This window comes from Nannospalax galili, unplaced genomic scaffold, assembly GCF_000622305.1.
Source record: "Nannospalax galili isolate Female #2095 unplaced genomic scaffold, S.galili_v1.0 scaffold161, whole genome shotgun sequence".
In the NCBI taxonomy this organism is placed as follows: Eukaryota; Metazoa; Chordata; class Mammalia; order Rodentia; family Spalacidae; genus Nannospalax; species Nannospalax galili.
The window spans coordinates 3,542,689-3,559,037 of NW_008348586.1; the positions used below are offsets into that span (position 1 = coordinate 3,542,689).

A 16,349-nucleotide genomic window follows, 5' to 3' on the forward strand; every position below is an offset into this window, starting at 1 on the left:
CCCGCCTCTGCCGCCGGAGTGCTGGGATTAAAGCGTTCACCACCACGCCTGGCCCAAAACGCTATCTAACAGGCCTCCGGTCTGCATCTCCCCCAGCTCGTCTTCACAGGCCGCAGGAAAGAGGCAGGAGACAGACCGCCCAGCGGCGGGCCCCTGGCGCAGGAGCTAGTCTCCAGAAGGCTCGACGTGAGCGCTCCAGGAAGTGCTACACACGACAAAGCTGGAGAGCGGGCCACCGAACCGGCAGGGTCTGGCGGGCTGGCCCTCTCTGCCACCCTCGCGGCCTACCGCACAGCCGGCACCCCGGGTGGCAGCGCTACCGTGGAGAGGCGGCGGCGGGGCAAGGAGGATGGAGGAGAGGGCGTCCCCGCAGGAGCTCAACGCGAACGAGCGCCGCGGGACCCGGCCCAGAAAGCCGCAGGGAAACAATGGCGCGAGCGTGACGTGGGCCGGGGGCGTCGTGCGCGCGGGGAAGGGGCTGCGGAGGGCGCGCCGGCCCCCGGCGTGCGCCACCCGGAGCGCAGGGGCCGCGGGCGGAGGAGCCCAGAGGAGAGGTGCACAATCCCGTAGGGGCCCCGGGCAGGCGGCGGGTCCGTAGGGTCGCGCGCTGGGCCACACACCCTCCCCAACCTGCGCGCTTGCCGCCCGCCCGCTCCTTCCCTTCCGGCCCGCCGCGGATGCCGGGGCACTCACCAGCCCTGCCGCACCGCAGCAATTCCAGCGCCCACCTGCCGCAGCCGCCACGACGCGCGTCCTCCCCGCCCCCGCCGCCCCGGCACCGCCCCCGCACCGCCCCCAGCTCCCGCTCGGCCAGGGACCGGTGTGCTGTTCCCTACCCCGGCTCCGCCGCAGAAGCCGGGCGCTGCGACGCTCCCTGGCCGCGAGCCGGCTCGGGGCCTCTGCCCCCAACAGGGGCCTGGGGCTCTTCCAACCAAGCCCTGGGAGTGATGCATGTTGATAATCCTTCCGTCTCCTTGGGTACCCATCCCTTGGCGTTTTGTCAGCACGGTGTTGGTCACCCTCCCTACCTAAGGTGACCCTACCTGCTCTGCGGTAGGCTTTCCTTTGCTGCCACTCACAGAATCTAGGCAAATGGCCCAAAACCCCACTATAATACCTCGCTTGAACTCAACCCTGTGGTAACCAAAAGCACCGGCTTTGGGAGTTTTATCAGAATGAGTTCAGATCCCCGTTCCACCAACTAACCACCTCTGTGAACCTGAGCGAGGTACCCAACCTCACTTCACACAGAAAATTCATCCATAATGCAGAGACAGATATAGATAATATTGACAGGACGAAATAATACTAGACCCCTGGCTTAGTTCTGGTACATAGTAAATAATAATAGTAATAATTGAATAGGCACCCATATCACCACTTTATCACAACAAGGAGACCCCCAAAGACAACCCACTATATCCAAAACATTGCATTCCTTAGTCGGGGCAGCTCCAACCAGTCAGTGTATTTTTGTTTTTGTTTTTATTTTTTATGTGTATGAGTGTAAAGGGCGTTGGATCCCCTGGAACTCGAGTTACAGAGGGTTGTTAGCAGCCACGTGACTGGAATTCGAGCCCAAGTCTTCTGCAAGAACAGCCAGGGTTCTTCACTGCTGAGCCATCTCTCCAACCAGCAGTTAGGGGTGGTTTTTTGTTGTTGTTTTTTTTAATATTATTTTTATGTGTATGTGTGTTTTTCCTGTATGTAGGTAAGTGCACCCATGTGGTGCAATGCCCTAAGAGAGAAGAGGCTATCAGATACCCTGGAACTGGAGTTACAGACAGTTGTTAGCTGCCATGTGGGTGCTGGGATTCAAACCCAGGTCTTCTGCAAGAACAGCCAGTGTTCTTAAGCCCTGAGCCATCTCTCCAGCCCCCAGTCAGGATTTAAGTTCCATCCAAAAGAACAAGTTCTAGCCCTGGCAGCCTCTGAGGACAAACTGATCTATTCTCTCTTGAACCCCAGACTTTGCTGGAGATCTTCTGTTGTTTCTCCTTTGCAGTAATTCTGAGGGGTTTTGCGTTTCTCCTCAAGCACCTGGGTAATTTAATTATGATTCCTTTAGACTATATCACCCAAGACTGAACCAAATTGTGTAATACCATCAGAGTAAATGGTGTCCACCTTGTAGCACTGCTTTGCACTTGTGCAGTAAGGAAGAGAAAGAGGGAGAGAAAAAGAAATGAAAGAAAAGGAAGAGCAAAAAGAAAAGTTAGTTCTTGGCAGATACACTATTGACTCATGATGAACTTGCAGTCAACTTAAATTTCCAATAATAAGTGTTCCCACTGCAGAGTTGACCTACGCCTTCCTGGATTTTTCAGCCTTGGGTAGGTCAGCTGAGGATAAACCCTGGATCTCTTACATACTAGATTTTTTTTTTTTTAATCTTTTTTGAGACAGGGTCTCCCTGTAGCCCCAGCTGCCCTGGAACTCACTACCAGGCTGGCCTCTCCAGCACTCACATAAAAGTCAGAATGGCTGCATGTGCACAGTGGTACATACCTTTAGTCTCTGCAAATTGTTTTGTATGCACACAAGGCTGAAGTCCAAACGTCAGTCCTGTAACAAAACAACAGGCAGGCCTAGGCTGTATTAATGACCTACCTTAAGTACACTGGAGAAGAACTCAAGGGAGTGGCAGGACTCAGATTCATACTTTCAATGTAACCCACTACTAACCAATTACCTCATGCAGCCACAAAAAGTAACTCATTTGAATCAGGCAAAAGTCTGTTAGAAACCTCTGGGTATTTACAATGTGAGAGACAAGATCTGCATCCCTTAGCACTGGAGACTCAAATTGACCTTCTATCCAAATCTTGTCTTAGAGTTGCTAAACATCGATTTAGAAAATCAGACAAGAAGGCAGGTCAGTATTAGTTAGGCCTGTGCCAGAGTAGTAACCCCAAAGTGTTTCAGTTTCAGGAGAGGTAGATTGTTTATTTTATTTGCTTGTTTTTAATTATTTTTGTGCATTGAATTTAGGATTTTTTGTTTTGTTTTGTATTTTATTTTATTTTTGTCTTTTTTGAAACAGGGTCTCCTTGTAGCCCCAGCTGTCCTGGAATCACTATGTAGACCAGGCTGGCCTCCAATGCACAAAGATCTGCCTGCCTCTGCCTCCCAAGTGCTGGGATCAAAGGCGTGCGCCACCACGCCTGACCTGTTTTGTTTTTAACCCATTCAGAATTGCAGGACATGTCCTCATTCCCTTGTGGGGTTTGGTTGACAATGTCTTCTGTCATCACCAGGTGAATTTAGGGTCTTACACATGCTAGGCAAGCACTCTACCACTGACCTATATCTTCAAAGAATACCCCATAGCCACCCATTTTGAAACACGATCTCAATAAGGTGGCTGGCCTTGAACTTGCTCTGTAGCCCAGGCAGGCCTTGAACTTGCAGTCCTCATGTCTCAGCCTCCCAAGTTTCTGGGATGACAGTGATGTGCCACGAGACCCAGGAGGATTCTGAGGGACACAAAAGAGTCAGAATCAAACACAGAGAGAGGCCATATCATAAGCATGGTGGTACATATCTGTCATCCCAGCACTCAGGAGGCTGAAGTAAGAGAACTGCCAAGGCCAGCCTGGGCTACATAAGGAGACTCTGTCTCAGAAACCAAAAGAGAGAGATACTACATCATACCCATGGCTATAAGCAATGACAACAACAAAAAGATAACAAGTGTTAATAGATGTGGATAAATTGAGCCCTTATACTTATGAATTGGTGCTGAGAATGTAAAAGGGTACAGTTGCTGTCCAAAACATTATTAGTAGGTTTTTTTTTTTATGTTAAATGTAGAACTCCACTCCTAGGTAGATAACCAAAATAGAAAAAAAATATATGAGTCAAGCCTGATGGCACATGCCTTTGATCCCAGCACTTGGGAGGCAGAGACAGGCAGATTATGAAATCAAGGCCAGCCTGTTATACATAGCTAGTTCCAGGCCAGCTAGGGCTACAGAGAGACCATGTCTCAAAAAGACCAGAAAGGAAAGATACCCATACCTCTATGTTCAGACTGGCATTATTCACAACAATCAAAGGGGAAACAACTAAGGAGTCCAGCAATATAGGAATGGATAAACAAAACATGATACATGCATACAGTGGAACATTTCTAGCCATAAATAGAAGGTTTTTTAAATTTTATTTTTATTTTTTATGTGTATGCGTGTATTGCCTACATGTAGGTAAGTGCACCCATGTTGTGCAATGCCTGCGGAGGTCAGAAGAGGCTGTCAGATCCCCTGGGACTGGAGTTACAGACAGTTGTTAGCTGCCATGTTGTTGCCGGAACTTGAACCTGGGTCTTCTGCAAGAACAACCAGTGTTCTTAACCACTGAACCATCTCTCCAGCCCCAAATAGAAGTTTTGGTGTATGCTACAAACTGGGTGATAAAACTGGGCATGGTGGCACACACCTAGCACTTGGGAGGTGGAAGCAGAAGGATTAGAAGTTCAAAGTCATCCTCAGCTACACAGTGAGCTCCAAGCCAGTATGGTATGCATAAGACTGTCTCAAAAAATAAAGTTTGAGCCAGGCATGCTAGCACATGCTTATAATTCCAGTTTTCTGGAGGCTGAAGGAGAAGGGTTATAAGTTCAAGGCCAGTCTGGGCTACATGGTGACAGTTTCTCAGAAAAAAAAAAGAGTAAGTTTTGACACAACTCGGATGGGCCCGAAAACATCACCCTAAGTGAAGGAAGCCAGACATAAAAGGACAAATGCTATATTGAGGCAGTCTAGAGAGAGGGGACATAAAGGGGACGTGAGAAGGGAAAGAGGCCTTCACTCCAGAACCTGGATGGGAATCAGAAACTTCGGGTACAACTGATAAAATCATAACTGCCTATGGAGATAATGCTTGTTTTCATAAAACCATGTCAAAAAAAATGTTAAAAACAACCAAGGAAGTATGCATGTTTACAGCCATAATGTTTGTGACTGGGTTTAGCCAAATGAGTACTCCTGTCTCATCTCTCAATCCAAACAATGTACCTTATAAAACTACTTAACAATTTCATTTATAAAGGAAAATAGTTTTATGGTTTTGTTCTGAGACAGAGTCTCACATATTCTAGGCTGGCCCTGAACTGGCTATGTAGCCAAAGCTGCCTGGTTTATGCAGATGCCTACAAGGATGGAATCCAGAGCTTCACGTATGCTGGGCAAACATTCTACCAAGCAAGCTACATCCCTGGCCCCCAGGAAAATTCTTTTTTTGTTTGTTTGGGTTTTTTTGTTTTGTTTTTGGAGATAGGACAGGGTCTCACTGTATAGCCCTGGCTGGCCTGGAACTTGCTATGCAGTCCAGGTTGGCTTTGATCTCACAGAGATCTGCCTGCCTCTCCCTCCTGAGTGCCGAGACTAAAGGTGTGTACCACTGTGTGCCTGGCTGCTTTATCTCTTCATAACAAACTTGCCAACTTTGTTTCATTCCGACTTGACCTAATATTTTTTTTCTGCAGACCTGGCTTTCCCTAAGCAACAGTCCCTGTGCAGGAATGCTTCAGGCTGCTGGGAGGAGTATTTGGGATTGTGTCCCTACCACACACTGACAGTATGAGTTCACTTATATGAAAAAGATAAAATAGGGGCTGGAGAGATGAATAATGGCTGCTCTTGCAGAGGACCTGGGTTTGATTCCCAGCACCCTCATGGTGGCTAACAACCATCTAAAACTCCAGTTCCAGGGTATCCAATGCCCTCTTCTGTCCTTCATGGGCACTGCATGGCACAGGTGCACTTACACACATGCAGACAATACACTCATACACATAAAATAGAAATATAAATAAAATATCTTAAAAAAAGAAAAAACTAGAATAGGCAAATTTATAGAGACAGGATATACAAGGTTACCAGAGGCTGAGGGTAGAAAGAAATGGAAAGTTATTAACCTAATTGATCAGAGCTTCTACTTAAGGTGAGGGAACACAATAGTCCTGTGAATGTAATTAACACCACTGAACTGCACACGTAAAGATGATTAAATCTGGACATTTTATTTAGTATTGATTTTACTATAGTTAAAATAATTTTTTTGTCTGGTGTAGTAGCACATGCCTTCAATCCTAGCACTCAGTAGGCAGAGGCAGGAGGATCTCTGTGAGTTCTAGGCCAGCCTGGTCTACATAGCAAGTTCCAGGACAGTTAGGGCTTCATAGTGAAACCCTGTCTCAAACAAACAAACAAACAAAAAAAGTAACTTTCCAAAAAAGAATTGAATACAGCCAACCTGGTCTCCATATCAAGTTCCAGGCCGGCTGGGGCTAAGGGAGACCCTGTCTCAAAAGACCAAAAAAAATTTTTTTTAAAAATCAGTACTATGGAGCAGATGTTGGTAGGTGGGTTAAAGCAGATAATTTACAAAGATTTCACCCTGAGGGGCATGGTGGTACATGCCTGAGGTTAAAGCAGATGATTTACAAGTATTTTACCAGGGACTTGGTAGTACACGCATGAGGCAGAGGCAGGTGGTTCTCTGAGATTAGGCCAGCCTGGTCTGCATAGTGAGTTCCAGGCCAGCTGGGACTACAGAGAGACCCTGTCTCAAAAAAAAAAAAAATGAATACATAAATAGAGTTTTTTTCCTCCATGCTCACCTAGAGCGCCCCAGCTCCTGGTTCCTACAGATACTGTTTTCTCTACTGAGACTCTTTCACCTTCTTGGCTCCTAATCATCTGGAAGCCCTGAACTCAAATAATACTCAGCAAGGCCTTCCCTAATAACCATCAAACTAACAGAACTCTACCCCACTTTGTTCCTTTCCTTTTAGAGTGAGATAGGGTCTTACTCTATAGTCCTGGCTGGCCTAGAACTCACTATGTAATCCAAGCTGTCTGCAAACTCAAGCACTCCTTCTGCTTAGCTTCCCAAGTGCTGGGATTATAGGCCTGAGCCACCACATGTGGCTTGGTTCACTTTGCTCTCTTCACCTTCTTTCATCTGTTGCTCTGTAACTTCCCTTCTCTCCCCTAATTTGCCACAGATAGAAATAAAAGAAATATTTGTATGATATGTCTTTGATATCTGCCATCTAATATAATAGTCTGGTTTATATCAGCTGTAAGTTCTAGGGAGAACATCCAACCTTATTTTGTCAACTAAGAGGTATACAGCAATTGGCCCAGGGTCTATTGTAGTCTATTGGAGACTACATATACATACACACACACACACACACACACACACACACACACACACACACACACACACACACATTTTTTATTTTATTTTACATGTATGAGTGTATTGCCTGCATGCGAGTGTGCCCATATGGTGCAATGCCCAAGGAGGTCAGAAGAGAGCATCAGATTCCCTGGAACTGAAGTTACAGAAGGTTGTTAGCCACCATGTGGGTGCTGGGAACCCAGGTCCTGTGCAAGATCAGCCAGTGCTCTTAACTACTGAACCATCTCTCCAGCCCCTGAGAAACTAATTTTTAAACTGAGGTTGGAACTGGCAATAGATAGCCTTAGTCTTTACACACCCAGATCAAAAAAAATTGGGGGGAGGGTTCTTTTTGAGACAGTCTCCCTATAGCCGCAGCTGTCCTGGAACTCACTATGTAGACAAGGCTGGCCTTGAACTCACAAAGATCTGCCTGCCTCTGCCTCCCAAGTGCTGGGGTTAAAGGCGTGCGCCACCATGCTGGACGAGAAGGGATTCTTAATTGAGGGATTTTCCAGACCACATTGACCTATGGTCGTGTTTATGAGGAATTGTTTTGATTGTCAGTTGATAATAGGAGGCCCAGGCCACTGTGGGCAGCACCATTCCCTGGTCCAGGTCTATAAAAGAAAATTAGCCAAGCCAGGCTGAAGAGATGGTTCAGTGGTTAAGAGCACTGGGTGCTCTTGCAGAGGACCCAGGTTCAATTCCCAGCACCTACATGGTGACTAACAACCATCTGTAACTCCAGCTCCAGGGGATCCAACACCCTCTTCTGACCTCCATGAGCACTGCACAACACAGGTGCACCTACCTATGTGAAGGCACTCATACACATAGAAAATTTTAAAAAGGAAAAAGAAAACTAGCTAAGCATGAACCTATGAGCAAGCCAGCTAGCAGTGTCCCTCAATCGTTTGTTTCAAGTTCCTGCTTGAGTTCCTGCCTTGACTTCTCTCAGTGATTAACTGTAACCTTAAGCTGAAATAAACCCATCCCTCCCCTAAATTGCTTTTGGTCACAGTGTTTTATCACAGCAACAGAAATCAAACTAAAACAGTAAGTGACAAGTTGTTTGATTTTTCACTGTGCAATCAGAACCAGCAGACCTCCTGAAGAACACTTCAGCTTGCCTTGGTATTACTGTCACTTGTATTTAGCAGCCCCATATTAGAACTAAGATCTGATGCATGCTAATGTCAGGACAAGAGAGCACTGACTCATGTATTTGGAAAGCCAATCTTATAACAAATACGGGTAATTTTAGGCTTTCTATTACTAGCCAGTGAAAACATTTCTTCATTGATTTCATTTTTCCAGCTTGGCATTCCTCTTCAATGATAGTAAACAATTTTCTGGCGAACAGAAAGCTAGACAAATATATAATTATTTTTGAGATAAGAAGTGCAAATAAAAGATTTAATGAATTTGTTTTCTGGATATGTACATTTGTGTGAACAGAAAGGTATAACAATCCAGGAGAAAATAGCTTACTCATCACAGCTTTCCTATAAACAAGTTTTATCCCACCACCATGGACTCTCTCAGCCCAGTAGCCACAGCCTTGTCTTTGCTTTAAATTTTTTTACATTTTTACATTGAAAACTGCATAAACCAGAAAGTAGAAGGCATGCTCATAACCACAGATGTTAGGAAACTTGATCACACATAACAGGAAACCCAGTTAAAACAATCTTACACCATACACAGAGGTATGGGGTGGATGAGAAATAATCAACATTGGCAGTAAGGATCAAGTTTCAGCTCTCTGCTCTAAAGCCTGGCATGTGGTTCAGGGCACCATCTCAAAAAAAAAAACAAAACAAAAAAACAACAACAAAAAAAAAACAGGCCTTTGCAAGGGAAAAAAATGTGTTCTCTGGTTCTTGGACCAAAGAAGAGATTTGTTTTGTTTTTTAGCATTTTATTTTATTTTATTTATTTATTTATTTATTTATTTAGTCTTTTTGAGACAGGGTCTCCCTGTAGCCCTAGCTGGCCTGAACATTTTATTATTTTTATTTTATGTGTTTGAGTGTTTTGTCTGCATGTAAATGAGTTCATGAGTGCAATGCCCACAGAGGTCAGAAAAAGAGTGTTGGATCCCCTGGAACTGGAGTTACAGATGGTTGTTAGCCACCATGTTGGTGCTGGGAATCGAACCCGGGTCCTGTACAAGAGCAACCAGTGCTTTTAACCACTGAGCCATTTCTTCAGCCCCTTACATAGAGATCTGTAACAGAAACACAGTTTTCTTTAGTGATTCTCAAATTTTCCTTGTAGAGGGTTACCTGAGGAAATTTTTTTGCTGGTTTTTGTCAGAGTCTCATGAAGCCCGGGTTGGCCTCAAACTCACTGAGGTTGATCTTGAACTGAACTGGTCATCCTGCCTCCATCTCCTGAGTACTGGAGTTACAGGCATGGGCCACCACTCCTAGCACCTAGAGAGTTTATGTGCAAACACATACATGCATGCACAGTGCACAGACACAAACACAACGCACATGAAAGTGTCTGTGTGTAGAGGCTAAGCCAGAGGTCAGTCTCCAGTGTCATTCCTCAAATCTGGTCTTTTTTATTTTTTGGAGTCAGGATCTCTCACTGGGACCTGGGGCTTGCTGATTCAGCAGGCTTGGCAGGGCAGTGACCCAGAGTCTGCCTGTCTTTGCCTCCCCAGTACTGGGATTACAAGAGCACATTACCATCCTGGCTCGGGATTACATGAGTACTAGGGATAGAACTCAGTCCTCATATTTACATAGCAAAATAATTTGTGGACTGAGCTACCTCCCAGGCCCCCATGGGTTTCTAAAAGAGCAGATTCTAGACCCTGTCTCAGTTCTACCAGTTAAGAATCTCTGGTCTGAGTCCTGGGAATTCAATATTTAAACCTAGAGGCAGTCAGAAATTCAAGGCCAGCCTGGACTACATATGGAGTTCAAGGCTAATGGGTTACATGAGACTTTACATTTGGTTCCCCCACCACCACCCCTGGAGCTGAGGGCCGAACCCAGAACTTTTTGCTTGCTAGGCAAGCGCTCTACCGCTGAGCTAAATCCCCAACACTGAGACCTTATGTTTAAAAAAAACAGAAGGAGATGAAGATGTGTTCTCTGAAAATGTTAACTATCTACCTCATGCCTGCTTATGACAGCAATCAATGTTGCCATGGTAGCAGCCAATCTGAACTGCTCTAGACTGCCTGCTACCCTGGCAACAGCTGACTCTGTGGGCATCTTCTTTGTTTGCTAGCCCATGGGGACATTTTGAACAACAATCTCCTGAGTATTGCAAAAATTATACAGCTGATCCAAAGAAACTGATTCATAGCTGCAGGATTAGGGACCATAAATCCCTGTCAAAAGCAATCCCTTTTGTTTGTTTTTAAAGGTGTCAGATGCTAGCCCTCAAGTCACAAGACTTCATCAGCATCAGCAGGGTACAATCCCACATTTGCCAAGCTTACCACAAGCTGGGGCCCTCCCTTACTTGACACTTTCAGCATTCTGGTTATAAGAAGTCCTCCTAGCTGGGCAAGGCAGTGAGTGCACTCTTGTAATCCCAGCACTCAGGGGCCAGTGAGGAAGGGCTGAGGCAGAGGGATCACCTAGAATTAAGGCCAGCCTAGACTACACAATATATTTGAAGATAGCCTATGCTGTATATTGAGACTGTCACAAGGAACCAAAACAGGGACTGGAGAGATGTCTCAGCAGTTAAGAGCATTGGCTGCTCTTCCAGAGGTTCGATTCCAAGCACCCACATCACAGCTAACAGCTGTCCTTAACTCCAGTTCCAGGGGACCCAACACCCTCTTCTGGCCTCTGTGGGCATTGCATGACAATGAATGCAATGCATGAAGGCAAAATATTCACAGACATAAAATAAAAAAGAAACCACCAGACATGGTGGCACACGCCTTTAGTGGTGCAGAGACAGGCAGAGTTCAAGCCCAGCCTTGTCTACATAGTGAATTACAACTGGGGCTACAGGGAGACTCTGCCTCAAAAAATAAATAAAATAAATAAATAAAAAAGAAACCAAAACAAACAAATAGAAAAACACTTCTGTCACCAGCAACAGGAAGAACTAAAACTATAGAACTAGAATTTAATGTTGCCTCTGGGTAGCCTGAGGCATCACCCTTAGAGACAGGATCCTCTACCAAGGTGCAACTCAGTTCTTTTTTATAACTTTTTAAAAAAAGTTTTATTGTTTTTATTTTGTAAGTTTTGCCTGTATGTATGTAAGTATACTACATGAGTGTCTGGGGCCCCTGGAGGCCAAAAGAGGGCATTGAATCCCCTGAAATTAGAGTTAAAGATAGGTGTTAGCCACTATGTGTGTGCTGGGAACTGAATCCAGGTCCTATGGAAGAGCAGAAAGTGTACTTAACCACTGAGCCATCTCTTTAGCCCCTAAATATTTTTATTTTTATTTTATGTGCATGTTTTGTATGCGTGTATGTACGTGCACCATGAGCATGTAGTAGTATCCACATGTCAGAAGATCCCCTGGAACTGTACTCACAGGCGGTTGCTAGCCAACATGTGGTTTCTGGAAACCAAACCCAGGTCCTCTGGAAAGTAGCAAGTGTTCCCAATCACTGAGCCATCTCTCCATCCTACAACCCAGTTCTTGGCATAACATTGCAGAAAAGAATTTCAGGATGAGTCAAAGTGAAAGAAGGTTGCTGAATTTATTAAGCAGAAAGACAAAACACACTTGAAGAGAGTCAAGTGCCGCATTAGGAGGATTTAACACTACTCAAGTGCACACCACTAAAGTGCCCACTAGTAGTTGTTGGCTATGTGATATATGGGTTTGAAGCTACTTTAATCAGCAACTAAGTTTAGATATTAGGAAAACTGCGTGCTTTTTCTTAACTACAGAATTCTGTCCTTGAAGGAGAGACTTTTTTTTAGGTACATTTTTGTGCAGGCTTGCATCTGGAAAACAGTGTGAGTAGAGAGTAAACATTCATCAAACAGATCCTTGTGACATATGCATGAGGCATAATTCATTAGCCAGTCTGTGGGTGAGAGGAGTTGTGTGTACACATGTATATGTGTGGTATGTGTGAATTTATTCATGTATGTGAATGTATGTGCACATGCACACATGTGTGCATGCATGTGGAGGCCAGAAGTCAACATTGGAAGTCTTCCTTGGTCACACTCCACTTTTACTTTTTGAGAACCTGGAGCTCACCAATTTGGCTAGACTAACTGGCCAGCAAGCTCCAGGGATCCTCCTATTTAGGCTCCCACAGAACTGGGATTATAGGTGCACAGCAACACACCTGGGTTTTTACATGGGTGCACAGGTCTTCATTCTTACATAGCAAGACTGAGGCACCTCCTCAGTCTTCAGCCATTTTTTTTTTGAAACAGGGTCTCACTATGTAGCTGACTCCTAAGTGAAAAATAAATAAATTGTTTCATGTGAGTGGCCAGTAATTGAGTTTATTACTTTTACTTTCATCAAACCCAAAGTATTTCTTTCCAACCAATTTTTTGGTTCAGATATTAGCCATTAGAAAGAAAATCTATGTTAAAAGGCTAGTCTTAAGAGATATGGGAAGCAAAATAACAGCCCTAATTCCTAGAACCTGGAACTGTGTTGCAGTTACATAGCACAGGAGGTTGGGAATGGTGGTACACACCTGTAATCCCATCATTTGGGAGGAGAAGCAGGGAGATCAGGAGTTTGAGGCCAGCCTGGGCTACATGAGACCCAATCTCAAAAACACAAAAACATACCAGGTAAGGCAGTAGATGAAATTAAGTGCACCAATCTGAAGATCTTAAAGCAGTTTTTGTTTTTACAGTACTAAGAATTAAACCTGGGTCTTTGGTATGCTAGCCAACTCCTCTGCCACTGAGCTGCCATCTGCAGTCCTCTTTATTTTGAGGCAAGATGTCTCATTGAATTATTCAGGCTGACCACAAATCTTCAATCCTTCTGCTTCCACCTCCTACGTGCTAGCTAGGACTACAGGTGCCTGTCAACACACATGGCTTAGACTGCATGGTTTTTGTTGTTGCTGTTGTTTTAGCAGTGTTTCCTCTGTAGCCCAGGCTGACCTAGAACTCTAGGACTCACTATATAGACCAGGGTTGCCTCAAATTTGCAGCAATCCTCTTCCCTTAGTCTCTGAAGTGCTGGGATGACAGGTGTGAACTTCCATACTCAGTTTAGATTATATCTTTTTTATTTTCCACTTTTTTTTTTGGTCTTTTTGAGACAGGGTCTCCCTGTAGCCCCAGCTGTCCTGGAATGCACTATGTAGACCAGGCTGGCCTTGAATTTACAGGGATCTGCCTGCTCTGCCTCCCGAGTGCTGAGATTAAAGGTGTGCACCACCACACCTGGCCTTATTTTCCACTTTTTAAAAATGTATTTTTTAATATTTTTATTATTTTTTAATGTGTACAAATGTAACACCTGCATGTAGGTAGGTGCACCCATGTTGTACAATGCCCACAGAGGTCAGAAGAGGGCATTGGATCCCCTGGAACTGGAGTTATAGATGGTTATTAGCTACCATATGGGAGCTGGGATCCAAAGTCAGGTCCTCTGCAAGAGCAGCCAGTGCTCTTAACTGAGTCATCTCTCTGGTCCCTTAGATTATATCTTAAGGAGTCAAATTCATGTGTATTTTTTGGCCCTTTCCGTGTTACTATGATTTTGTCCCCTAAATCCTTTTTTTTTTTTCTTGTTGTTGTTGTTGCTGCTGCTGTTTGCTTGAACACAGGGCCTGATAAAGTCCAGGCCGACCTTGAAATTTATATATAGCTAAGGCTAGTCTTGAGCTCCTGATCCTCCTGCCCCACCTCTCCTGTACTAAAATTTCAAGTATATGCTACTGCTACACCCACACCTTACTTAAAATGTATAAATCATTTTCACAAAGTAAACACAGTTTGTAACTACCATCCAAATCAAGATGTAGAATACAACCAGAAACTTGAAAATAATTTCATTTACTTAATTTACTCCTTTCCCCCAAATAATTACTACCCTGACTTCCATTCCCAAAGATGTGCTTTCTTTGCTTGCTTTTAATTTTACATAAATGGACTTATAATGTCAGGTGTGTTAGCACCTAGGGTGTTAGAGACAAAAGGATCAGGAGTCCCAGGTCCTCAGCTACATACCAAAGTTGAGGCAAGCCTGGGCAACATGAGATACTGTCTCGAAAACTAAAAACAGAAGAACCAAAAATAAATGGCTTTACAATATGTACATCTTTATGTCTAACTTCTTCATATTTGTAGCTAATATATTTGCAAGTTGCTTCTACATGTTCCAATTGTTTATTTCCATTGCTCTGTAGAATTTCACCATATGCACACAACAGAATTCAGATTTTTTTCAGGGAAAGTATAGATTAAGAATGGTTTCCCAGGCCTGAGGGATGTAGCTTAGATAGTAGAGTACCTCCTAGTATGCATGATGACCTGCGTTTGATCCTTGGGCACCACATAATCCCCAGGTGGTGGTGCATGCCTATAATCCCAGCACTTGGGAAGTGGAGGCAGGATGATCAGGAGTTCAAGGTCATCCTCAACTATAGAGGGAGAGCTCAAGGCCAGCCTGAGTTACATGAGAGACACAAATTAAAAACAAAAAGGTTTTGGACTAGTGGATGGATCAGCAGGTAAAGGCACTTGCTGCCACCAAGCCTGATGACCTGAGTTGGATCCCTGGAACCCATATGGTGTAAAGAACTGACTCCCAAAAGTTGTCTTCTGACCTCTGCACATGTGCCATGGCACATGTACGCATACAGAAATAATAAATACATAAATAAATGTAAGTAGATAAATAAGTAAAACATGTTTTTCACCCAGGTGTGGTGATGCACTCCTGTAATTCCAATACTCAAGAGGATGAAAGCAGGAAGATTACCTCAAATTTGATGTCACTCTAGGCTACCTATCAAGCACTAGGCCAGGCAGGGCTACATAGGGTGACCCTATCTCAAAACAAACAAAAACTTAAATACTAGGATAGACTGTACATACCAGTAATACCAGAACTGGGGAGGTATAAGCAGGAAGATCAGGGGTTCAAAGCCAATCTGAGAACCATAGTAAGTTTGATCAAGAACAGTGTAGGCTATGAAACTCTGTCTGAAAAGCAAAAACAAAAACAACAAAAACCCTTGGGGCTGGAGGATGGGTCAGCAGTTAAGAGCCCTTGCTGCTCTTGCAGAAAATCAGAGTTCAGTTTCTAGCACCCACCTCAGGTAGCTCACAACCATCTAATAACTTCAGTTCCAGGGGATCAGAAACCCCCTTCTGGCTTCCTCAGACACACACACACACACACACACACACACACACACACACACACACAGAGAGATATACATGTACACACAAATTAAAAAATAAATTCTTATGCCAGGCATGGTAGCACACGCCTTTAATCCCAGCACTTGGGAGGCAGAGGCAGGCTTATTTCTGGGAGTTTGAGGCCAGCCTGGTCCACATAGCAAGTTCCAGGTCAGCTGGGGCTACAGGGAGACCTTGTCTCAAAAAGATTAAAAAAATAAAAAATAAAAATAAACAGACTCTTTAAAGAAAAAGTCACATAGCCAGGCATGTTGACTCACACCTTAATCCCAGTACTAGGAAGAAGAGGCAGGCAGATCTCTGAGTTTGACGCTAGTGTGGTCGACATAGCAAGTTTTAAGTCAGTCAGGGCTACATAGTTAGACCATGTCTCAAAAAAAAAGTCACATTTCTCAAACAACAAAAAGAACTTTTAAAAAATGTTCTCCTGGGCTGGAGAGATGGGTCAGTGGTTAAAAGCACTGACTGCTCTTGCAGAACACTGAGGTTCGATTCCCAGCCCCCACATGGCAGCTACACACCATCCTTAACTCCAGTTCCAGGGGAATCTGACACCCTCTTCTGAACTCCAAGGCATTGCACGACATGGGTGCACTCACAGACATGCAGGCAATACACTCATACACATAAAATAAAAACAATAAAATATTTTTTAAAAAATGTTCTCCAAAGCCAGGCATGGTGGCACACGCCTGTAGTCCCAGCACTTGGGAGGCAGAGGCAGGCGGATCTCTGTGAGTTCAAGGCCAGCCTGGTCTACATAGTGAGTTCCAGGACAGCTGGGGCTACAGGGAGACC

At 44.5% G+C, this 16,349-nt stretch overlaps 1 protein-coding gene and 1 non-coding gene across 3 annotated transcripts in view; both read right to left on the minus strand.

Moving 5' to 3' along the window:
* The window catches only part of Nt5c2 (5'-nucleotidase, cytosolic II), a 224,792-nt gene that overhangs the window by 106,630 nt on the left and 101,813 nt on the right, over nt 1–16,349 (minus strand). Inside the window, exon 1 of one of the 2 annotated variants that reach the window (XM_008845676.2) lies at nt 694–769. The exons of the other annotated variant lie outside the window; for it this stretch is intronic. The gene's annotated coding sequence lies outside the window, so the exon portion shown is untranslated. Of the gene's footprint in view, nt 1–693; nt 770–16,349 lie in introns of those variants that run through there. 2 annotated transcript variants of the gene reach the window in all.
* On the minus strand, nt 3,182–3,261 carry LOC115072450. Its single transcript, XR_003851509.1, has one exon. It is a non-coding gene; the product is annotated as a small nucleolar RNA SNORD96 family (small nucleolar RNA).